Source organism: Mya arenaria, chromosome 11 (assembly GCF_026914265.1).
Source record: "Mya arenaria isolate MELC-2E11 chromosome 11, ASM2691426v1".
In the NCBI taxonomy this organism is placed as follows: domain Eukaryota; kingdom Metazoa; phylum Mollusca; class Bivalvia; order Myida; family Myidae; genus Mya; species Mya arenaria.
Genome location: NC_069132.1, coordinates 4,266,777 through 4,293,993, shown reverse-complemented (window position 1 = coordinate 4,293,993; position 27,217 = coordinate 4,266,777). Strand labels below are relative to the sequence as shown.

General features: G+C 33.1%; 1 long non-coding RNA gene across 1 annotated transcript; it reads left to right on the top strand.

Annotated features, from left to right (window-relative positions):
- The first annotated feature begins 11,290 nt into the window (after positions 1-11,290).
- LOC128207364 (uncharacterized) lies at positions 11,291-25,649 on the top strand. The gene is made up of 4 exons (XR_008256688.1): positions 11,291-11,504; positions 18,442-18,515; positions 24,201-24,322; positions 24,735-25,649. It is a non-coding gene; the product is annotated as an uncharacterized LOC128207364 (long non-coding RNA).
- The last annotated feature ends 1,568 nt before the right edge of the window (positions 25,650-27,217 follow it).

Genomic DNA, 27,217 nt, shown 5'->3' with positions numbered 1-27,217 from the left:
TTTTAAAACGTCGTTGTCGTAGATATTTGATAATAGTTTCAAGACCCACAACACAAGTTATTACAATAGTTAGTATACAAGCAATTCACCTTAGTTACGAGCGAAGAGGGTGAGATATCTCATGTCGCCACATGTTTTAAAGGTCAACTTTTTATAGCTAGTTTGCGTTAAAAGGTGTAGAGATGTAATCTATTCGCATTCTAGTTAGTTATTGAACGGTTAATCTTCGCCTTCTTGTAACGAATACGATGTGTCGTTTACTGTATAGACCAAAGCAATGGACACACAATCAAACAAGGCATAAGCATATTTATATAGGTTTGACAGTACTCCACTTTTATATCCATCATCGGGCGATTGTATAAAAGTGAATAATTCTTTGGTTTGGTCAAAGTTTGTTGAACGGTTCATTGATTGGTCAATATTTATCCGATGATTACAATTGACCAATCAAATCATTTAAATGTGTAACCTAACCAAAAGATAACATGTAGACACCTTAACCAAGTTTTATACAATTGGCTGCAGTAAACTGGCCAAAAGGTCGAGAGCATTGAGTATTGTATTTCAAAATATCATCGGATGATTACTTTTCAAAATCATTTTTCAAAAGGTATTTTTTTACGATCAAAATTTGTATTCAAAACCTTACAATTTCATAATAGACTGATACATTATATTTGAGTAGTTCATAAAAAGTGGGACAAAATGTTAGATATATGATTATGTTACCCGGTTTAACACCAATCCAAGTGAATATTTGATTCACTAATCGTCCAAGACGGTAACTCGAACACAGTTTCAACATGTTTATTTTAACATTTAAATGGTTATCTAACCTTCGTCTTTTGCCTTGTGGCGTTGTAAGTCTTGTGGGAAAATTGTCAGTTGTGAGTTGTGATTATTAACAAGCATCTAGTTGTTGTTTAATCTAGCTGGAATTCCTATAGTTTCAGTGCATGATTTGTTCAACCGTGATTAATGAAATGCTTTAATTTTTTTCTCATGCATTATGTTTCGAAAATTATTATTGCCGGTCATTGTCCGCTTCAAGTAAAAGTGCAACCACCAGCGATAAAATGATATTGTGTGGTTATTGTATTGTGTGGTTACATATACTAGTATGACTCCTTTAAAACAATTGCGACCTTCAGACGATTATTTTTAATGAGACATTGCGGAGTCGAATCCTCGAATGATAGAACTAGTTGGTGACACATTCCTGGCTACCACCATTTATGAATTTGCTCCCTCTGATTCTGCAGTGCCGTACATAAACGCGCACTTGTAATGGAAAAATATTGTCGGTATCATTTGATTTCTGGCTTCGGTAAGTTGTTCCGTTGTTTTTTCTAACAACTGATATTATATAAGTTGTGTCAACTTGTAATTTTGTAGTTTCCGCGTTCTTTAAACTTGGATGAGGACCTGTGGTAAACATGTAAAGACGATGACGAGTACTAGTAGTTGTGGTAAAGAGCGAAAGGAGTTTATATTCATGCTTTCCGGTGGTTTATTTAAATATAATGGAGGATTATATCTCGGTAAACTCACCGTTTGAAATAGCGAGTTAATCGAAAAAAACAAAACAATATTGTCTCAGATTTAACCCATTCATTATTACAATAATAACATAAATGCTCACAATGTCGGGAAAAAATGCAATGACGTCATTTAATTTCATTTGCAGAATGACTTCATTTGGTTGAAATGTTCCTATTTAATTTCAAATATATTTTGATTTTGTTAAACTATAAGCACGGAATAAAGAGAAGAGTTGTTTGAATCAGTTTAAGAATGCTATATAAGAGTGAATATTTCGCTCGTGGCATAGCCACCCGTGTTATACTGCTTTAGGTGCTCAATCGGTTAAATATACAAAATTTACTCTATGAGAAGCTATTGATCAATTATTTTGAAATTGTTCTAAAAACTCGTCTTAGGACCTTAATGCCTAATAAACTCAACAGTAGTGACAGACGAGCTAAATGACGAGCCTGTTATACTTAGAATTAGCATCGATGTGTATGGTAATCGTGGGCAACCATCGGACATTGCCATTATTTTACATGTTGTTGTTTTATTTTAATGTCGGGTTGAATGTCGATTCCTGACAAAACAAGTATTGCAAGCCCGAACTTCTACTTCTTCGTTGATTAAACTAACGATAGGTATATTCATTCATCGGATGCAATCTTCGTGTACATTGTGGCTCATACCTGATATTTCAGCTCTTTTTGGTTACATCTGTGCAGCCAGGCACCAGTATGGAACTATATCATTGGTCGGGCCAGCTTTTGTGAACAGGGAGATAACACTGAAAGTAAATCCGTTCTACCCTTGGGATTGTAAGGTAGACTGGCGATACAAATTTGACGGTGAAACACAATTACAAACAATGAATGGGCCACATGCTAAAAGATATTTGAAGGATGGGTCATTATTTTTTAAATAGAGGGCTTTTATTGAATACAACAGTTCTCTCTTCTTTGCCGGATGTTCAACAAACACAACAATAAGAACACGTTTAGTATCCTTAAATATAAAATGTAAATATCAAATATTATCAAATATTATTCGTTACACTCATAGTAAGTATGAAGTGTTTTAGCACATTTGTTTTAAGCACACTCGAGCTTTTTGTTGATTTTTTATTTGGTTTTATTTGAAGTCTACTAAAACAAATAATAAAACAAATAAAGATAATTAATTTCTATTTGGCCTGATTGTTTCTATTAAGTATTAATTTTGCTATCAATGTACATAAGGTAGACATTTGATTTTGCTGTAACAAAACATTTTTACGTAATAAATTACAGACATTTATGGACGATGTGGCGCTCTCGTCCCTCTTAGCCCGGTTGTTCGCAGCGCCGACGTCAAACTGGGATACATTACATAGACGATTATGGAAGAAAAACATCGAATATATACTGTTACACATAGGCGGTCATTACTAAGAGGAAACATCATCTAAATATTTGTACATATTAACTTTATTACACTTTAATGAAAGAGACGAGGGATCATATATTTTAGAATGCTATTCAGATAATAGTACGGAATCTGTGTAGCTTTATATTTCAGGTATCTTACTTGTAATTCATTGAGGATACCGGCAATTAGTTTATTATGTATGCTTGAAAATAAAACATGAGTCATATAAGTGTAAAGGTAATAATGTTTGACTGCTTATAATAAACACACCCCAGCAATGTAACCAACATTTTCATCGGTACTGGAAAGGTTATGTATAATGCAAAATGATTTTAACGAGTAGATTGTTTGTTGTTGTTTTTCAGAAAGACCGAGTTTACCAGTCCTTGGTCCAAAGTACACCTACTTTAACACAACAGAAGACATTTATGTTTATGCAGGGTCCGATATTTATTGCAAAACAATGAATGGAACAGCACCTGTTCAAGTCGTACTTTTACTTGGACATAATTCATATTTTCTTGCTGAAAGCGAATTGAACAAAGGGTTGTACTGATTCCACAACGTCCATCAACAAATGAAAGAAATGTCAAGACGGAATGTGACATGTCAGGTTTCTAATGCAGCTCTGGAAACACCTTACGAAGTGCGCGGTATTCTATGCAACATATAACTGCGTGGAGGTTAAAATTAAAGTGACACTCTTATTCAAAAACAATACAAACACATATAGAAAAGACTCCAATTTTGAGTGATAAACCTCAAACTTCTTACTAAACAATGAACTTTTGGAAAATATTAAATACTAATACCAAGATTATGACCGTATATTTAATAGCTGAAAACGCAAAAATATTAAATTATTGATGAATGCTAAAAGATTTACTGTGATCTACTATCATTTCATATGGTAGAAATACCGTGTTTGCTGCACTTATCTTTCAGATTAAACTCGGTACCCCTCATAAGAACCATTGTTTTTTTTACATTTATTCATCCTTTTTGGTATAATAAAACAATTGTATTAATTGTGGTAATTCTATTTTGGAGTAAGAGTGCATCTTTAATGGATCGTATAATTATATTACTCATACTGTTAATCATTGCGTTTTACTTCCAGAAAAAGTAGCCTGCCTGTTCTCACAGTTCGCGCATTCCTTCTTGGAGAAAGTTCTACTTCAATCTGTGCGCAATGCTATCCCAGCTCCGTGAATAGAATTATGCATTGACGACGTCTTGCTAAGAGATGTTCAACAAATCGATGTATTTAATCTTCACATACGTTTACTAGCACTACAACGGTGACAAAGACTAACAAGCTTTGGAATGGAAAAGAAATGTGCTGCACCAGGAAAAGCAATTACGATTTTGGTTTAAGGTGTGTCAGGATGCAAAAACATCAGTATAAAATGTAAGTTTATTCTATGTTGGTACGGCCCGAGGTTGATTAAAATAGTTAACTGTTAGGAACTCATGGCATTCTATATTTTTTACTTTTGTTAAACCTGCATGTCATGCAATTGAATAACGAATGCAGTTTTAAAAAACGGCTCCATTGGTAGTGGTTACACACTATACAAAACTCACCTACTTTCGAATCGGTAAACATTCTTGTGTTATAAAATGCACCTATTTTCAAATTGATATTCATTGAACTAGTATAACATGCACTTACAATCTCAATGGTAAACATTGTTTATTAACAAATTCACCTACATTTAAATTAATGTGCATCGAACTCCCATTTAATGCACGTTCAAATATATAAATATACAATCACCTTCATTTAAATGGAAAAACATTGTACTATAAACATATAGTTTTTAAAGTTAGGCTTTTAAAGAAGGCTTAAATTGAACATTTAAAGAAACAGTAGCGCAATATTTTGCATGGCATATCATAAAGAGGACATTTTAAAAGTTCGTTCTGTTCTATTTTCAGATCCGCCGTCGGACCTTTCAATTTCCGTAAAGAAAATACATGAATATAGCAACAATATTTCTGTCTGTTTCTTAAATATGTCTTGTGAAACGAATGAATCGAATCCGCCTTGCATAATTGAATGGTCAAGCGACAACGATAATTTGAGATACGTTCATAGGAACGATTGGACTTATGGTGAAAATGGGAGTTACCGTTCTGTGTCCAACGTGCGTTACAATATAACTGAAGACATGACTTGGGGGACTATTACATGCCTAACTAGATGCGATCATTTTCTATCTTATATAAAGAAAGATTAGTCCGTTTATTTTACAGGTAGGTACTTGATATTATATATTTGTCGACTTTCGTTCATCTCATGTATACGACCGTAAATGGTTTCTTCATATCTTTTCATATCCTTAATTTAAGATGGTTAGCTCCCATTTGACAGAAATACGAAAAAAAAATCTACCTTAAAATGTATAATATCAGTTTTTTTCTCTTAGCTGTGTTATCGGTTGTTACTTTCTCATCATAAATTACCATGACATCACCTGTTGCTTTACATCCAAATATTATAGTGATCCACAAAAGTCTAATTCATGACTGCGATGCTAAAGGGCAATAGACACGTTGGAAATATGAAAATAGCACTGTTATGAAGACTTGTGACAAAACAGAGGAATAACAAAAACGTAATGACCAAACTTAGCTAGAGTACTTATACAACAAATGTTTACTAATTGCAGGAGCAACAACCAACCCTGCACTAGTTATAACCCAACAGTGGCATTCGGTCCTTTACGCCGTAGCTGGAATACTTCTAGTTTTACTTGTAACCACGTTTACCGTGCTTCTCATTCGTCGATGCAAACCTCATGGTAATTGTTCAGATTGAAAAGAACACTTTAATATCAACAATATATATTCTGTGGTCATTGTTCATATTCATATTATTGATTGACAAATATAATCGAATTCAGTTTATCAAAACTCAAGGTGAGCTATTTGTTATCGTCTACTTCCCGATGACATTGTTTTTACTCAGCCAACTAAGGTATACTAGCTTCTTATTTAACTGTGACAGAAAGAATGCCATTGGTATTTAAATTGTCATTTTCCATAGAAAACAACCTCGCATGTATGCCGGTATATAATAAAATTAGTAGTAGTAGTAGTAGTAGTAGTAGTAGTAGTAGTAGTAGTAGTAGTATTTTATTGTACCGATAATATATATTCCTTAGCGTAAAGTCCTTCGGTTTAACTGCCAAATGAAATTACTACACGATCTACTTGTAGTGTAGTTAAATGTTAAGAATTCTGACATTGAAAACCGTCCATATACATCCGAGGTTGTTTTCGATGGAAAATGGTCGAGATGTTCCGATTGCAAAGAAATATAGTGTTATGTTTCAATGGCACAAGGATAGAAAGAACATATAACAAAGCACACAAATACTCCCACCTACGTTAGTCAGTAGACGCTATTTCTCGATAGAAAAACGCAACGGCGTGTCATGAACCTTGGGTCGATCATCAATACAACTAGAGGAATTAATTCATTAAATAATTCCTTACTTGAATATTGTGTACAAAGGCTACTATCGCTCACCATGTCCACAAATGAAGTGAGATATATGAATTGTTGATGTACACTGGGATTCAGATGAGTGCCGGAATGCCGCCAGCCCTTCGCAAATTACAAACATTTCATTTTGTTTTTAATTCCAAAAAACACTAACTTAAACTACATAATTGATAAAAATATTTATTCTTTGAAACAGTGTATGAAACGCTTCTACGCCGAAGAACAGCAGTAAGAGAGCAAAGTATTCATATTTATGATGTTGTTCAATCTTATGTAAATGCAACCGCCCTTCACAATCTAGTAAGATTTCTTTAAATAATAACAACCAAATGTAATGTCTTCTGGACTAAGAACCATATATTGTTGTCTCAGGATGCCCGATTTAAGTTTATCATTACAAGATTACTTTATTAAAAAACGGTAAAATCCATGGCATTGCAATTGATTCTTGTTTAAAACAACTATTCAAATTAATCTCACTTTCAACACAAATGACGCTTTCCGATTGGTTTAGAGCATTCACGTTGTCAGAACGTGGTATAATCGTAACACTGATCGTAGCTTAAACTTCAATGGCTTTAAACCATTCAAGAGCGAAGAGGTTTCTTGCAACACCTGTGTAATCGTGTACTCGATAGTGTTGTTTCTTAGGTTATTAAAGAAGGGCAAGGAATATCAAAGTAGTGTTCATATTCTATTGATAAGGTACACTTTATTTACATTTGTAGAGAGGAGTGTCTTCAAGTAAAATCGAGAACAAACATACTGTACCATTGAATATGGAAGAAAACGAAGTCCGTTCGAACGAAAATGTTAGCCACTACGACTATGTGGACACCACATTCGACCACAGAGACTGTCGGACAAACGCACCCGATGCAAATTATATTCACGCTATATAAGCGTCTTGAGTATCCGATCTAAATATTAACTATGTAGTCAGATTTCTGTGTTTTAGAATTTCCATAATGGTCATAGTTTCGCTTACAGTTTCAGTGCGTCTATTGTTAGAACGTGTTTAACAATATTATTGTTCTTAACTGTTTGTTGCAGTATGTGGCTATGACTATGTTGCAGATATAAATATGTATATGTTAACCAAACAGCTTCTTGTAACACATGTCTAAAAACTTTTGTCTAAAAACTGTATGTTGAGTTTTTACAGACAGAGCCTCTCAAATACCGGTTTCATTTATTCACTCGTTAGGTCGACGCTGTGCGACGTACACATGCTAATAAACTCATGGGCCTTATATGGTGTTCTTCCTTCAGTGGTGAATATAACAATACTGATGCAAAATAATTACACAATTACAGATGTATTTGCCAATAATTACATTTTCGCAGATGGACACCTTACCTCTATACGATTTTTATCCTCAAAATATATTGCAGACACGTGTAGATACATGGTTTTGAATTATCTAAGGCACATCATGTTGCCTTTTTAAATATCAGAATTAAAATACCACGTTGCGGTATCTCGTTTTATATATAACATTATTTCATTTTTAACTGTCTTGAATAAACAACTTTAGAAATGACTCATATTAACTTTTTAACATTTTTAATGTTTGAGTACACTACCAATCACACGTTTTTTGCAAATTTCACACATCACCGCGTTTTTTCCTTTTAACCTAATTTTCACTATTACCCGCGATATAAGCATAACCCAACGCGTTCATTTCTATATTTTTTCCCGCGTTCCACCGCGTCGAGTCAACGCTGTACGCGGCGTTGCGAAGTGTTAATTAATGCTAATTAAGGAAGCTGTCCACTTTTTGAACGCGTTTTCTTTGTTTCCGTCCTATACATATATAATTCTAGTCAGTTTTATTTATTAAACTTATACAAACTAGACACATAATCTACAAATCTCTCAGTTCGTACTCAAAACGTTGTTTGTTCTTACAAATTATGCTTTGCAACTGGAAAAGTTTTTAGACGCCACAGTGACCTGATTCGCAAGAATCTTGATTTCGAATGCCCTCGTTAAACTGGACGGAGCTTCTAGTACAAACTCTTCCTAAAAGCGTTAAAGCCTTTTCGCAGGTATCTTTGGTATCAATAAACATATTAAAGATGCTTTAACAAACGCTCAATATTCCAGGAACACATTTTCACATCAAATTTGGCTGATGAGATTCTTTACCGTCGCATTCGGGTGAAATCCGTTCTATGAGCACGGTTCAATTAAACAGCATCCGGATTAAGTTTGCAAATCCGGAATTTTTGCAAACTTATTTTTTTTATTTTTCACCCAATGTTTTTTATTTTTGTATTTTTAAAATGTGTTAGGTAATACTAATAAGAGATATTTTTTGTTTCCTGAAATTTAATTTAGAAATATGTTTTTTTGGCATTTAAAGTCAACTTTTCCAATGGGAGTCCCATTGGAAAATGGCCTTCCCATTGGAAAAATGGTTTTTCCAATTGGAAAATCAGCCCAACATTTTTTGTTGGAAAATTCTCCCACATTTTCAAAAAAGGAATTAGTGATTAATAACAATCATTATCATTAATGGTTATAATGTTATCTAGAAAAAGTGCGTTTATAGTACTTTTTATCATTTTTTGTAAAAAAAAATCCCGTCGACCATTTTTTCCAATTGGATATTTCCCACAATTCAATATGGGAAAAGTCAGGAAATTGGAAAACTCCAATTGGAACATTGTCCCATTGGAATCTTCCAATTGGTAACATTGGCAATGGGCTTAATCCAATTGGAGGTTCTGGCAATAAATTTTAATGGGAAAATATTTCAACTTTCCTAAATCTCTTAAAAGAACACCTATTTATTTATTTAGGAATATATTTGAAGTTTTGTTTTATTGTTTACCTGTGTCCTGACATTGTATCCATCCAATTCCAAGCTAATACTTCTGTGCTGATATCTTAGCGATAAGATTTAAGCATCTTTTAATGAATTTGAATGCAATAAATCATATCAAAAATTACCTGAAGTATTCTTACTCAACCAGTGACACAAATTCCATTTTTTAAATATCTTTACACTAGTTCATCTCCTCAGACGCCATTTTTAATCGATTAAGTTGTGGTTACAAACGACTAAGAACTTATTCATTTTTTCAAAGCTATACTCACTTTTACGCTTGAAAATGTTATTTCGGTTGTCAGTACCTTTACACAGAAAATGTACCATTTTCTTGATTTTTAATGAAGATGTAATTAATTGATGGAAATCCATATGAAATGTTTTACCTAAGATAATAGTTTATTTCATACACACTGTTCTGCAGGGGAGCAGGACCTTTCAACCCCAAGAGGCTTTTTAACCCTTCTAAAAAAGAACACTTTTCAGTTTTCAACCCTTAGACTTTTAAACCCCTATTTCAAAGACTTTTCAACCCCTACCTGTTTGGACTTTTTAACTCCTATAACAAAGACTTTTCAACCCCTAGTTGAATTATTTTAATAACCATATTAAAGACTTTTTAACTCCTAAACCAAAGACTTTCCAACCCCTATTATTTGGTTTTGAGCTGGTCCAAGCTAAACACCATTAAAAATGCTGCAAGGCATTTTAGAATGTTAACATGCATCATGTGCCAATGCCTTCCTCAAACAGTATTACTAGTATATGTTTTAGAAAAAAATATCGAACTGTACAAACATGTAAGGCTGGTGAATTTTGCATTACAAAATAAACGCTATTAATTGGTAATTAATGCCATGTTGTCACTTTACTACATACCCGGTAGTAGTATATAAGCCAGTCATCCTACAAGATAGTAGTGAAGCAAAAATACACATATGATGATTACTTGTAGATCATCTTGTATATGTGGAAAAAATGAACTTGTTATCTAGCTGATTGTAAAAACACTTTGTCATTCTTAAAGGGACTCGTACCTCATTGGCACCAAATAATCATTTTCCAGGTAATGTGTCTGAAATAATTAGTTAACTCTTTGATACTGAAATTGCAGAACAAAATACAATGAATGTATGAAAATAAAGTCTTGTTTTAATCAGGGGTGAACCTACGCTTTTTACGTCATGGACAAATAAATAGCATAACCACTCAGCAAAAGGGACTCATACATAATTTATGGATATTTTGATCATGCATACCTTGGAAGCAACACCTTTTATTTCGTATTTAAAACAAATTTGCTAAAGAACCACATTTTACAAACTACGAGCTATAACTTATACAATAAACTCATACCTGGTTGAGCATTTTTGATGTAGAAATGAGGCACCCAAACTGCCAACAAGTACATATATGCATGCATAAATATTGAAGCAATGGTTAACATCGTCGCTTAAGTATATCCCTCACGCATCAAAATTAATTTTGCAATTGCACTAGTGGCCAGAAGGGGGGGGGGGTGACCCCCCCCCCCCACAACCACAACGTACCGATGTCGTCCAAGTTAACTTTTCGTTTCGAGGCAGGGGATACAGGGTAATCCAGAAGAACTGGAAAAAAGGTTGTGAAATTGCGTAAATTTGTTTATTTTTTGTTTAGTGACACTGTTATTCAAAATCAATACATACACATATATAACAAACATCAATTGTGACTGATAAACCTTTAACTACATACTAAATAATGCATTTATTGAAAATATTTATTACTGATAACAAGATTGTAACCGTGTTTTTAATAGCAGAAAGCGCAAAAAATATTTAATGATTGGTAAATGCTAAAAGATTTATTGTGGTCTACTATAGTCTCATAAGGTAGAAATACCGTGTGTAATGCTCATTTCTTTCAAATTTAACTCGATATCCTTCATAAGAACCATTGTTTTCGACATTTATTCATTCTTTTAGGAATATTGAAACAACATTATTAATTGTGGTAAACCTTATCTGGCAGTACTTAAGAGTGCATCTTTGACTTTATTACTCGAGTGAATGCACCTTCAAACCGGTTTAACACCAACATGTCACAGTAATCAATACCATCTGTGTTAAGATGTCGGGAATGTGTTAGACGAATGATTTTGTTTTATGGAGCTTTGAAGAGCGATGAATGGCACTAAAGTGGTGCCAAATGGATATCTCAAACACCCATTGGTAAGTCATTTATTTTTTTCCATTTAATTTTTTGTCTTGATTTTTGAATATATAAACAGTCAATAAGTAGGACATCACGTTAAGAACGTTCACTTGAAACAGTCCTCTTCTTATCCACACTTCGACAAGGAGTGGGGCTACTCTGCCTAAATAGCCGTCAACGAGTATTTTAAGAAATATCAAAATAATAAAAAATGGTGTCCCAGTGGTTGCACCAGTCAATTGTAACCATGCCCCCCCCCCATAGTCCACCTAAATGACCGTCAATGGGTCTTTTGACGATTTTAAGACTATGGCAGTTACAGGGATACACATGAAATGTCAAAATAATAAAAAAAAGTATCCCTAATTGCTCATTATTGTAGCTACCCCCCCCCCCCCCCAGTCTAAAATTATAGACGTGTAATACATTCTTCCAATCCTTACTGGTTGACGGTACAATTCCTAACAGGGCACAAATCCTGAACACCGGCTAAAACACGCGTTTGTTTACCGTGATCGATTATTCGATGATCTAGATAAATACAGAGGCTTGCCTTGGTCACACTTGCAAAGTTTCATCTTGTTTTGTTTTAAGCATTTTTCTAAAAAATGCCATTTATTTAATATAGCATACTTTTTAATTATAATTGTATGACCATGTATTTTCGCTTTTCAAGTGTTCGGTATTTGTGCCCTCCATAGCGTATTTTGAAGGGTGATTTACTATCCATAAAATTGAACGATTTTCGACATAATATTGACGAGATCGTGAATCTGTACTTTGACAGCTGTTTTCACATGAACCAAAGATGTTTCATACGAAAGTTTAACTTACTACAACATAAACTCTCCAAGATAATTGTAAAAAACATCAGAAAGTGTTCGGATTTGTGACCTTAGCCAGTAACGTCTAAACGGGTTTGTGCAAAAACCGGGGGTGTTTTGAAAAATATTGAAATTGTATTAAGTGAAGTATTTTATGGTTTAAATTGATCATAAAGGTTTATATTCATACTTTACCATGTAAGTGAAAAGTTATTTTGCATTAAAACACATTATTTACCTTTCCAATAAAACAAAAGTTGACTGACACAGACAACAATTATGCCAAGCGGAACAACTCGACCCAATCGTAATAACTCGGCCACCACTGACAAGCTTCTAGATAGACCTCGAAAATACAATCGTAACAACTCAGCCATGGCCGAAATGTTCCAATTGTTTAAAAATTGTGCCCTGAAGCCTTGCAGGTGCCCTTCATGTATATATCGCTATGTTTTGACAGCAAGAAATGAAAAATAAACGTCAAACTCATAATTATTCATAGGATATGACATTTTTATGTATGGAACTGATATAAAATTACATAATCTGGTAATATTTCTTGTTTTATGATATTTTTGAGATATTAAATGCTTTAACCCAGAATCCCGATCGGAATAACTACCCACTTTTGATACTAAACAATTTGTATGTGAAGGATTTGCCATATCAAAAAAGATACAAAAATCCGTAAACGTACAATTCTTTGGCAGGGTTCGACACTAACAGTAGTCCGGTAGTCCGAGACTACCAGATTTATGGTCGGACTACAAGACATTTTAAGTCAATAGTCCGTCGGACTACTAGAAGAAAGTAAATATCACATCAGTTAATTGAGCATAAAATCTTTATTACGCTTAAACTTGCGTAAAACGTGATGTCAAGAAGCCGATTATCACCGGTAAACACTCATTGTAAAGCTTGCCGAAGATGGCCGGGCAGTTCCGGACAACATGGACTGTTAACCGAATTTCGCGCGCATTTCGTATAGCCTTTCGATTAATGTTTAAACCAGTCAGTAGAATGTCTTTATTTAGAAAGGGAAAAAAACATTTTCACACTCTATGGTGTGTTTTAATCGTCAGACATGTGCACCTCTGCTTAAATGTCAGCAAGGTAGATTTGGGTCCAAGTGGCAGATTTTCTAAATCCCTTGCATTTTCAGTCAAAAACAATGAAAGATACGATGCAGATAAACACTTGACGGTTGTAACTATTTTTAGATTTTCTGAAAATACGTCATGATTATTATGGTTTAGGGTATTGTCAAATGTCGGTGTTTATTTAAAGCAAACAGAAGGAATATTATGTCTGGCTTATGCAATCTTTTAAACTGGCTTTTAGAAGAACAGCTGATAAATTAATCATACTGCCAAAACAGGTATAATGCAGTGTAAGTGCAGACGATGACAGAGTTGTGTGCTTTAATTTTCGCGCCAAAATCTAACATTTTATACATTGAAGCTAGGGCCAATAACAATTAACACCACGCCGATAGCGATAAGGCTACACCTACAGTGTCACATGACCTCCGACAAATACCCAGAAGCAGACGATAATAATACAAAAGTTATAAATGACAATCAGATAAAAAATGCATGGAACATGGTAAAACGTAGCAATAAAACCAAGTATAACATTAAATAAGTTCATTATTATTAATTGTATGCAATGTATAATTCAGGTAGAAAAATGTCTAGACTTTAAAATAATTTATTTCTAAATAACATCGGAATTTTGTTACAGTACAATAACAGTCTCTATTTTAAAACTCAAATAAAGGGAAACAAAACATGTATTAATTTCCTATCCGAAAATCAACAAAAAAAGATGTTTGTATAGATCCATTGTCAAAACTCAATGGATTTCGCTGTTTTTCTTCCTTTTTCGATTCAGAATCACCTGTTTTATACAAGTGTAATGCATTATTATCATTATTTATATAACTACCTTATTGTTTCTCTCAATGAATAAATTTCCGTTTTAAATGACATGCAAAACTGTTCTAACAATAAGCATAGAAATTTTGAAACGACCATAGTCATTATACATGCAAAGGTTTTTACTTTGATTTGCGTCATTTTAAAATATGATTTTGTTTTATCTATACGTATATACTTTTTGTGACCTTAAGCTATATATCAGATATTTAATTAAATTTAATAAAAAAATGTAACTCACATAAATTGAGGTGTCTTTTTCACTAATATGTCAAACAAACTTAAATGCAAATGTATATGCCTCGGTTTTAAAACTTTTCGCACAATAAGGAGACAAATTTCAAAATCAAACTAAATCGCAATATATCATCAATATTGTACACTAATTCTCATAATGATATTTCTTATTTTAAGGCTATTAAAACGGAAATATACGTATATTATGTACGTTTACATTAAGACATTTTGAGAATTGAATTAGTCTACTAAACAGTCCCTTGTTATCAATTATAATTTTAGCGGCATAAAGGGAAAATGTCAGTATTTCGGATTTCTTAAACTGTCTTTACTATCTCTCAATTATGAGACATAATTTGTGTTAAATATATATAACAGCGTAATTACACTACTGTTGATATGTGAGGATTGTCGGAGGTCATGGCGGATAGCAACGGCAACTGATAAGCCCTGCCTAATTTGGACGCTAGTTTGAGTGACAGGCAGCGTCATGTTAATTGTTATCTTACTCCCATACAAAAAATAATTAATAACACTTTCGGAATTTATTTCATCATGTTTTTTTAAGTATTATATGATATGTTGTTTAGATTAACAAAGAATACTGAATAGTAGGATGCCAATAATCAAATATTGTTTATCAGTAGGATGTCTGTCATTTGTGCCATAACTTAGCAACGATCTCAGTCGAGGTGTTTTAGTGTCAAGTGATTTATTGCAACATTTTCCTGAAAGTGACAGATTATGGGGTATTTTAGCATGGTTTTTAGATTTTTAATCTGAGGTATTTTAGCATAGTTTTTAGCATTTTTTTTGGTTTTAAAATTAAATTTAAAGGCCAAAAATTGTTTTGAAGAATGTGGAAATTTTAAGATTGAAACAGATAAAAATCATGACCAATCAAAGGGTTATACTGACAATGTTCTAAGAAGGCTAAGTCTCACAAAACACTGAAGGAATCCGTTGCAGGCTTGCATTTTTATAGACTACCATAGTTTTTGCTGGACTACCCAGATTTGGGATCCAGTAGTCCGAGGGACTACCTTGTGAAAAATGTTAGTGTCTAACCCTGCTTTGGTCTACTAAGATTTAGCTTGTGAATGTCATTTTACAGGGAAATCAACAAGTTAAAAAAATACTCATGACCTGTTCCTTATCAATATGAAATATCTTTAAACTTTTAGGAACATTATGCAAAAAAAAAACAACAGTATGTTTTACCTTCGGTATAAGAAAATAACTATTTTCTAATAAAACTACTGTTGAAAAATGTAAGCTAATGAAATGGAAAATAAAAAGATGCTTCCAAACATGCCATATTTTCTTGAGACCATTCAGGGGGATTAATGTTCAAAAGTCTGAAAATTCAGGGGGATTTTGGTAGTATTCAGGGTTTTTTTTAGCAGGTCTAATTTGACAAAATTTCAAAGTATTTTAAGACGCAAGTACAAAAAAACAAATTGCCATAATTTTGAAATACTCCCGAGGGGATTATGTCCAGAATTTAAGGGGATTTGGGTCACATACCAGAGAATTTTCATCATCGCCATGTAGCATTACGGGCATGACACACGTGCCAATTTACCTTGTCTACCCCTTTTTCCAGCACTTCATCTATATTTTAATGAGACACAGCCATATTGCATAATAAAAGCACTCACTTGCAAAATAGAATACTTCACAGAAAAATATGTTTCAGAGACAATTTAATGGGCTTACCTTCCTCTAAAATTGGATACAAAATCTGCTCATTATGATCATAAATGATGACTTTCAGACTAATAGAGAGAATGGAATGATTTATCAATATTTTTCATTTCAATTCCCAAATAGTCAGATTTGTTTGCTTCTGATAAAAAGCAAATGCATAATTTATTGTTTAAGTTCATAAACATATCATCTTTTGGCATTCATCAAAAAATAAAAAACATCACCACCATAATATTAAAATAAATAAAAGTCATTTCATCCGAATTGTCTACTTTCAGTTTCTCTTCTGGAAGTTCTGTTATTTTCCGATATTTGAGATGAAGGTCATGTCATGTATGTAAACATATTAGTGGGTCATAACAAAGAACAGCATTGTCTATTAGTTATTTTAATCCTTTTCTTTACCAAATAATGTACTGTCACCTTTAAATCATAAATCATTTTGATGACAATGACACATGTTTAAACACTTTAATTTGTTACATCCTCTCTGATTGGATAAAACCTATAGTTTTAACCAATGAAAATCGTCCTTTTATCTGACCAGTCTAATTGACATTTCTTATGCAAATTCTGACAGTTTCAATCAAAACAATGCATGAAATGTGCCCTGCTGACTTATTTAAAAGTGTCACCCAATTGGTGTTGTTAAAACACACCATCAGTTGATAATCCAATTAAGACAAGAAGGGCATTATAACTGCAAACAGGCATATATAATTAAACCCTGTGATAATTTTGCGTAATTTTAAACACACTTTTTTTAATTTCGGGGGATTTTCATCCCCCTCCGGGAGACCGGGGGATGGGTCGAAATTCCGGGGGATTTTTCCCCCTCCGGGGGATATGGCATGTATGTCAGCTTCTGGGTTGCTTTGAAGTTGAACTGCTCACATGAACCCACAAAAGATGTGTAGGTATGTGCTTAACAATAAAGGATAAAACATTAAAATGAAGCATTTCAAGTGGAGGTTTTCATTAGGGTAGTGCTACCTTAAACACACACTTTACAATTATTTTTTTCTCTTTTTTAATCTATTTTCTTTAACCAATGGACTATACAAACAGTAGGGTCAGTCCCAGTATACAGGACAATTATTCAATAAAATGTTTATCCTTTTGATATCATAATTGGTAAAAAAATATCAAAATGTAAAGAAAAAATAACAGAGACCGGGTTCAAACTGTGGTCGCCAAAATTGCAGTCCAGTGTTGTATCCACTGCTATGAAAGTTTACATTTATTTATTTGATTTAATATATACCTAGCTTGGTAACATTAAGTGATAACATCGACTAGCCAATCACACATAAAAATTAATTATACTAGGTATACCCACCTAGTAATCTTTTTTATGGAAAAAAAATGTGAAAAATCAATTAATTGTAAACTATGTGGTACTTCAGTTAGTTAGTTTCAATGCATTGTACACATTGATACCAAATTCATGTCAGTTTTCGACAATTTTCTCTTCTTTCGCTATTTCATCATACGGTGTATAGCCCCTGAATAAAGTTTTACTCTGTTTCATTGAGTATATTTCTTAAAAATCCTTTCTTTGTTCTAATCTGCTAAAAGGTCACAGTCATGTGAGCATCTTTGAGGCCTCTCAGTTATTATAACCAATGCACCAGTCAATTGTACCAATGCACCAGTCAATTGTAACGGTTACTAACCACGCCCCCCCCCCCCCCCGGTCCGGGGGTATACTGGGAATAGTCGGGAATTGGCCGTGTTTTTACTTTCTATGTGGCCACGCAGGGCCGGGTGACCGCAGTGGTTTTGTCTTTGAGCCAAATTTAGCCGAGATTGGGCCTTATATAGAGTCTCTGGTGTGCAGGGGCATTTGGCCGGGGTTTTACCATCAGTTCGTTCCCGCAGGGGAGGGGATTAGACCCAGGGTTGGCTGGACCGAAAGTCAAAGTCCCCGCTATTCCCTGGACCTGGGGGCGCCAGGGTTACAATTGACTGGTGCACAACATATAAGATATTTATAAAATAAATAAAAGTACAGTTAATCAATATATTTTAATTTTAATGTGGTAAATTAACAAAGAATTAGATAGATGCTTTATGCAAAATCTCACAAAGATGTAAAAAATTACTAAAGAGTTCAGGTTTGCTAGTTTGTAAAAATATTTCATGGAATCATGGTAAATTGTTATATTATATGTCCAATGACAGCCCATATATTTTTAACTACTTGAACCTTTCTTGTTATAATTCTTATTATTATTTTTTTTTAGTTGATGTGTGATGCTGATAATACAGAGACAGCTAGAGTGACAGAGTTTGATGAATAAACTTAAATTAAAAAACAGTGAGTACAATAATCTATTTTAACATGTCTTGTGTGTAAAGTGTGATTCCGAAGCAGTAAATATATATATATATGTATCTTTAAGTTTTGAATCACAAATTTAGATCAAAGATCTATTATCACACAAAACTTAAAGGATATATATGAAAAGTCATGTGAATTGTGCAAGTCATATAATATAAAATTTATATTGATCAAGTCAAGCCATGCCATGTAAAAAAAACTGACATCATATCAAAGATTGTATGAATCATTCTCAGAGCTATTGAAAATATTTAATTGGTTGTAAGCGGACCATGCACGGTAATTTTGAGTAACCCCACCAGCCAATACAATATGGCTAAAAAGGCTTTGATAATATTTTTTATCTAATGTTTATCTTTCCTAAAATATTTATATTTATAAATCTATTTACCAGTATAAATCTGTATTTATTTATTTATTAATGCATTTATTTGCTCACTAATATATACAATACACTTATCGTTGTATAATGTCTAGCTAATACATGTATACAAATATGCATAATATGCATAATTATTGGGGGGGGGGGGGTCATAATTACCTATGGTGTACTGTCTTGTTCTTACGAAGATATGATTTTGACTAAAATCCTTACTGAAAAGGCAGTGCAGACTGGCCTGTTTAAATAATTAATTAAATCTTAATGGGTTTAAATGTATTTTATTTTATTTTTAAAGATATTTTAGAGTTTAAAAGGAAGAGAGTCTGTTTTAAAGACTAAATGATTATATAGTCAGGATAAAAAATAATTATTTTTCAAAATTAAGTTCAAATAATTTTCCATTATTTGGCAAATGGAAAAAAGCTTTATATATTAAGAATGTTTTACTCGATAGAAAGTAGGCCTAGTATCTTTTGCATTGCAACACTAAGAAAGTAAATATTTATTTTTTGTCTTTTACCAATTCCATCAAAGTCTGTGAGTGGCTCATGATGCTTAGGCCTGCCAATTTAATGGTTTTCGAAATCATAAATTGAGACAACTTATAACTTTTGTATAAAATCTTCAAAGCTTTCAATAACTTAACATGTCATCCACCTTATTGTCTCAATTTAAAAATAGTTTTCACTCAACAACTTACTTATTAATCAGGATAATAATTTGATAATGACTATCACTATCATTCTGTAAGATAATGTACTGGTACATAAATTTAATCCCCAATATATCAGATGAGTGTGATAGTATATGCTCTTAATAGTTGTAGCCCAGAATTATACGTAGGAAACAATAGAGTCATTGGACTGTTACACGAATTTCAATAGCTCGAAATTCGCCTTTTATTTGTACCAGCATGGGAAAACCCTGTTATGTTAATACATATAGCCCGGAAGTAACAAATAAAAGGTGAATTTCGAGCTATTGACAGTCCAATGACTCTATTGTTTCCGAAGTAATGTGTGTATATTACAACGGTTTAATTTTGTTTGTACCGGAGGATTAGGTCGGAAAAACTAAAATAGCTATAATTCCGGGCTACAACTATTCCGGGCTGTATGTATTAATATATATATATATATATATATATATATAAATGCACGAAATCAATGTGGGATTTTCATTAAGTTTTGGTTAAACCATCTTTGTAACAAATTACAGTTACTTCCAAATTACATCTTATTCTACATAATACAAACTGGAGGACAGTTCTTTTTATTTGGTAATGTTAAGAGACTTGAAGACAAAAAAAAATGTTTAAATTCAGAAAACCTTACACAAAGTAGAAACCTTCTATTAATGTCATTATCTTGAAAAAATGAACATGCCTTTTAGCAAAATTTTTGTATCAGTCTGTGAAAATCTACATTTTGCCTTCGACATGTTATACAATTTAAGGATATTTACATGGAAATTAAGTTCAATTCTAAATTGACAGTCATGTATTTCTTCCAAAATTTTCATAGTATAAGGAACATGAATTTTTTATGAATTTAAGTGCATAACTGCAGATAATGATCATTATCTTAAATCAATTACAAGCCAATTCATAGTCATGCATATAGCCGCCTTTTCAAAATATGATAGTGATTGTCTCAAATGACCAGTCTTTCTCTGTGGGGGGTGGGGGCTGTCAGTCATAAGGAAACCTTTAAAAGGCATATTCATTCAGCCAATCAGATGTCAGGTTCAGTGAAAGGGGCGATGCCAGGTCAAGTAAAAGGGGTGGAGCTAAAATAAATACTGACATTCAATGAAGATAGATCCCCCTTTGGCCTCACAAATATGTATCAGTCACACTAGGGGGTGTGACAGGGTCAAGCCATAATGGAGCCATAGGCAAGCAGACTTTTATTAACCCAACAACAGGTGTAATTCTTACCAACTGAGGAAAAAACTTTAGAGGTTTTATTATTGCTCATTTTTTTATACAAATTAAATATCTAACAATGAGAAATATAAAATATGATAATTCAAGCATAATATTGACACCAAACATGACACATCTTGCAAATGGTCTTGAATAAAATTCCTACACTTTTTATAATGATAATACATGGGACCAATATCAAAACCATTATCCTGTTATATAGGACAATGGATTTGATATTGGTAATTCGCAGACAATACAATGTAATTAAGTAAAAAAATACACAGTATGCACATCTGGCTTCAAACAAAAATTGTTGCTTAGGCCAAAAAAAAGTATTCATAGTTTCCATTTAAATATCAAAAAAGGTAGGCATACGGTAACTGTTGTTTTTTTTAGGACCATGTTTCTTTGGCAAACTGACCTAATTATCAGGGAATTATTAAGGTCTTTACTAAAAAAGCACATATTGATCAAAACACCAAAAACAAAAAAGGATCAGAAGGATGAAAATAGGGTCAGTTGGGCGGAAACAAAGATTTTTGAATCCTTACTTTGTCAATGATGTCATGTCAGTGATCAAAATGATAACACAATTTAAGCCCTGCATTCTGGCATGTGGGGCTAAATTCTTGATTGTGTTATAGTAGGGCCAAAAATAAAATGATTCGGTTAGGGTTACATCCTTTTTAAAAACAGAAAGAGTAAAAAGTATAAAGGATTACATTTTTAAAATACATAATATATATGCGTTTTCACTTTAAAATACATGCATTGTTACAGTCTTGTTTTCAGTAAGTAACTTTTCCTTAAATGCATTCTTTGGAAAGTAATTTAAGGTTTATTATTCAAAATATATGTTAGTCAACTTGTGTATGTATTGATTTCCAACTTTTTTATTTTTTGTTTAAACTTTATGTATTAGAATTTCTTTGCGTAAATACCTGCTTATGTGATAAAAGACTGCTGACTAAAGATTAGATTTCAGATTTTGATATTTCCATTCCAAATTTAATGTTTTACAGCTTAAACTGCTACTAACAGTTTAAGAAAAATGCATAAAACATCAATTTTGGATGGAAGTATGAAAAGCTGCAATCTGATATTTTGTCAGCAGTCTTTTATCGCTGGTTTGCAGATATTTACGCAAAAATTCGCTTGTTCGAAGACAAAATTTTTAAAAAAAGTTGTCAAAACGTTCAATCTGTGAGGTTGCAGCTTTAATATAAGACTAACGTAAATATTAAAAACACATGAGGCCGCTTTAATATTAACATGTCAATATCAAAAAGAAGATGAAAACTGAAAACTATGAGAAAGTGTTTTTATAATTAAAAATAAATTGCTTAAAGCAAATATCTGAAATTAATAATTGTCATGCAAAGCAGCCTGTAATGAATATGAATATTAGATTTTGGCCTTGAACACCTTTTTATGAAGAGTGTTTTGAAGTAAGGATTATCATAATGCTGAACTTAATATTGTACTGTAGCTTTGTAGCAAATCCTTATGATTAAAGTCACTGTGTCTTCCTTATGCTGTGATAAAGATCTCCATAGTAACATTTCTAAACCTAATAAATTAAGTGAAAAAGGGTGTTTATTGGGGGTAATAAAACACATCTTGATAATGGCCAATTAGTTTTAATCTTTCAAGTGTTGGTAGGATGGGAGGGGGGTCTTAACTTTTTGAACTGCCAATATTTTCCTGGTTATTTTGTCCACCATGTCAAAATGATCTGGGTTGTTTTGTCAACCCTGTCTAAATGGGTTGGACGTGTTTTGTCCCCTTAGTCAAAAATGACATGGGATGTTTTGTCCTACATTTTTATAAAGGAGTTCAGAATAAATAACACATTAGTTTTCGTGCTTATGTAAAATAAATGCAAATGACTTTCATTATAAGTTTAAAAAATACTCTTAACGCTGCATTCTCACAGATTTACCATTTTTACAACTTTTTTATTTTTGTCTTGGAAAGAGCAAATTTTTGCGTAAATATCTGCAACCCATTGATGTAAGATTGTTGATAAAAAAACAGATCTTAGATTTTCATATTTTCGAAAATGTTTTAGAGCTTAAAACCTTACTAACGGTTTAAGAAAAATGCATAAAACATCAATTTATGAACTTAAATATAAAAATCCGCGATCTAATTTTTTGTCAGCAGTCTTATTAACTGGTTTCCATGGATTGTAGCGAAAATTGGCTTGTTCCAAGACAAAAATTAAAAAGTTGTCGAAATGTTTAATCTGTGATAGTGCAGCTTTAAATATGGTAGCTTTTCAGTCATTTGCCTATATATGTCTATTTGATTCAGTAAATACTTCATAATATTAAAGCTAGGCTTATTAGGATATGCTTATTTTTCATTGGGTTCTATTTTTAGCACATAACAGCTTCATTACAAGAATATATTAATTATTATTAAAGCTGCATGCACTCTCACAAATTTACCGTTTTTACAACTTTTTTGTTTTTTTTGTCTTGGAAAGAGCAAATTTTTGGGTTTAATAGTATCTGCAAACCAATGATAAAAGACTGCTGACATAGATCATATCGCAGATTTGCATATTTTCGTTTGAAAGCCAATGTTTTGTGGGTTAAACTATATCTAACAGTTAAAGAAAAATGCATGATCTAATTTTTTGTCAGCAGTTTTATATCACTGGTTTTCATGGATTCTTGAAAAAAAAAAATACTTCCTCTGTTGGCCAATTGAGAACAAAATCAAGAGGTTTTGGGTTTTGCTGTTTATATGTTCTGGAATTTTTCAAAAGCATTTATTTATAGGACTTATGAATTTTATGTACAGCATTCTGTATATTGTCAAGTGTCCTTTTTATGCCCCCACAAAGTGGCGGCATATAGGGTTGCCCTTGTCCGTACGTACGTCTGTCTGTCTGTACGTACGTACGTCCCGAAGATTGTTTCCGATCTAATTCTTGAAAACCGTTTGTCCAATCCTCACCAAACTTTAAACACATGTTTGTGACCATAATATCTTGATCAAGTTCGATAGTCATGGAAATCGCTTTAGTCATTTAGGAGTTACGGCCCTTTTTTGCCAAAAATACTTCAAAAATATATGTTTCCAATCTAATTCTTGAAAAGTTTGTGTCCAATGTGGATCCAACAAGTTTTTTCCTGCCTGAATGGCGCCATATAACCTATACAGTCTTGCGATGCCGTAAAACCCAACTCAACTCAACTTATCCTATATGTGCAGATTATCCTGAATAATCATTATGGCTTATTTTCTGTGACAAAAAATCGAAGTGGGGGCATCCGTGTCCTATGGACACATTTCTAGTTTTAAATTATATACAACATGTATAAATTTAATGTTTCAGGAAATAACCACCATCTCTCTCAGAGGTCATCTTTCTCATTATTGTGGGAAACCTCAAAGGGCATCAGGAAAACCTTCATCAACCTCTTTGTGCCCAGTGGCTTGTGCAACAGTGTTTCAGAAGTATAAATACCTTTTTAATTTGTGTATATCAATTGTATAATGACTTGTTTTTATATATTAAATATATATATATATATATGATTTATTATATATATATAGATGGTTAATCTTATGACTTCCTGATAGTATTTAAGTTGTGAAATATTAAATAATCTTATCATAAAAAATGCTTGGAAATGACAATAAAAAAAAGATATTTGTCGAATAGGAAGTTTCACCTGTCCTGTTTATATTACAAATCATTTTAAATCAGACAGAAAATTCAATATACTTGTTGTATCTCACTGTTGATTTGTCTTCACATTTTGTATTGTCACATCAAGCCTGTTTGAACATCCTAGAGAAGATAAGTGTATAGAAGCGGATATGATATAATAAATATGCATATAAATGTGCTTGGGATTATTTTCAGATTATCATTAAAATGGGGATAATGGATGACTGGCCACACATATGGGGCTATGGACAAGCTTCAGAGCAGGCTGCCAGGTGGTGGTGTTAGTAGTTTATACTCCGGTCCCGGCGTGAGCACATTGAAGGGTCCCAGAGTGACAGTTCAACCACCCACACCTATCCTGGGCAGAACCAGTACTAGGTGCCTTCACCTCTGCAAGGAACTGACAGCTTCTGTACATGCCAGGTGCAGTGGTACAGTGCGAATGGTCGTAGAAAGGATTTCATAACCAATCACAACAGAGGTCACCTGGTCCGCCCGGGAATCGAACCCGGGATGTCCAATTCAGAGTCCAACGCTCTACCGATTGAGCTGACCGGGCGGACATATTAGCTACATTAGATGACAAGCCATCTATGCTGGACATTCTTCACAATAAAATGTGATGTCACAGGAGCTGTCTATCTCAACAGCTCACACTGTCCGTATTTGACTAAAGGAATGAATGAAGTCACTGCAGAAGTTAGATTGAGGAATGTCCATGTCACTACCCATCATTTGGAAGGAGTTGGATAAAAAAAGTGTGGCCTATGTATTGAAACAGGTCCGATTTCCAGTTACGGACAGTCTTGATTTGTCTGATTACATTTTTGACCAACATGATGGTCTAAAAGAACACTTACTGGTAACTGGTAAAATCATGGCCCAGTTGTTCCAAGAGGCAGGCGAGTGGGAAGTTACTAGACTCCATTTCTTTATGGGTTGATCTGAGGTTCCAGTTCAGTTAAAGTACTGATAGAACACCAAGTGTTTGCCATAATACAGCAACATTTCATTTGTAACTATGTATTTGTTTGAATTGTTGAAACAGTACTGTTTACTAAATAATGTGTATGTATATGAAGAATAATATTATAAATAATTTGTAAGAACCTTTTGATATTAAGTAAAATGTCGATAAGTCTAAATATGTATCTGCGAATCATTTTTGTATATCTGTAAAGATTACATTGCCTATATTCCTCAATTTATATTTTTCTTTTAGCCAGTCAATAACTTTGTTACGTTCTATCTTCAAAATTGTCGGGACAGGGATTATAGCCCTTAATTAACCCAAATATGTAACATTCAATGCAAAATTGGCTGCAATTAGGCAGTTCAGATGCAGGAACAAACATCACTTGGGTCCTTAATAATAGCTTTCCATCTGACATTGAAGATCCAATAAAAGGAATTTGTCATGTGACTGTTTATTAACTCTCAATTTATTGAAAGTGAAATTACTTACATGATTTGTAAGAACTAAATTATAATGATATCAAATGATTGTTTAAATTAAATAAAATAGATGATTACATACATGAACTATTTTTATTTCTTGTTTGTCAATATGAAGAGTAATGCAATGGCTTTTGAATTTCATAAAAAAGGATGGAAAAATGTATGTTTATTGTTTAAGCAATTAATTAAGTAATAAAAGTTTGTTTTTTTTCTTTTTTTCAAATTGTGCTATCTTATAATACAGATCGTTATTTGTTTAATTTTGGTACAAATGAAGTATATAAGGTATGTCTAATGTTACAAATAGCAAAAATTCAAATGCAAATCATGGTGACTTGACTAAATGTGAATGCTAATTGAATCAAAATAGTTAATAAATAATAATGTTCATTTGAAACAATTGAGAGTATAAGTTTGGTTTGTGTATGCCATATATTCCCGGGGGGGAAGGGGGGGGGAATGAAAAAATGAAAAGTATATTACTATGCGCAGTGCTATAATAATTAATAAGTAAATGTTTTTGTGATCACAATTTGTCTGTCGTCCGTCCGTCCGTAAACTTTTACTTTAAACGACATCTCCTCATAAACCGCTTAGCCAATTTCTTCCAAACTTTACAGGAATGTTCCTTGGGTGGTCCCCTTTGAAAATTGTTCAAAGAATGGAATTCCATGCAGAACTCTGGTTGCCATGGCAACGGAAAGGAAAAACTTTAAAAATCTTATTTTTCAAAACCACAAGGCCTAGAGCCTTAATATTTGGTATATAGCATCATCTAGTGGTCCTCTACCAAAATTGTTAAAACTATCCCCCTGGGGTCAAAAATGGCCCTGCCCCGGGGGTCACTTGTTTTACATAGACTTATATCGGGAAAACTTTAAAAATCTTCTTCTCAAAAACCACAAGGCCTAGAACCTTGAAAATTGGTATGTGTCATCATGTAGTGGTCCTCTACAAAATTTGTTCAAATTATTCTCCTGGGGTCAAAAATGGCCCCGCCCCAGGGGTCACTAGTTTCATTACATAGTGTTATATAGTAAATCTTTAAAAATCTTCTCCGAAACTGTAAGGCCCAGGGCTTAGATATTTGGTATACAGCATCATCTAGTGGACCTCTACCAGATTTGTTCAAATTATTGCCACAGGGTCAAAATTGACCCCGCCTAGGGGGTCCTTGTTTTTACGTAGTGTTATATAGTAAATCTTTAAAAATATTCTTC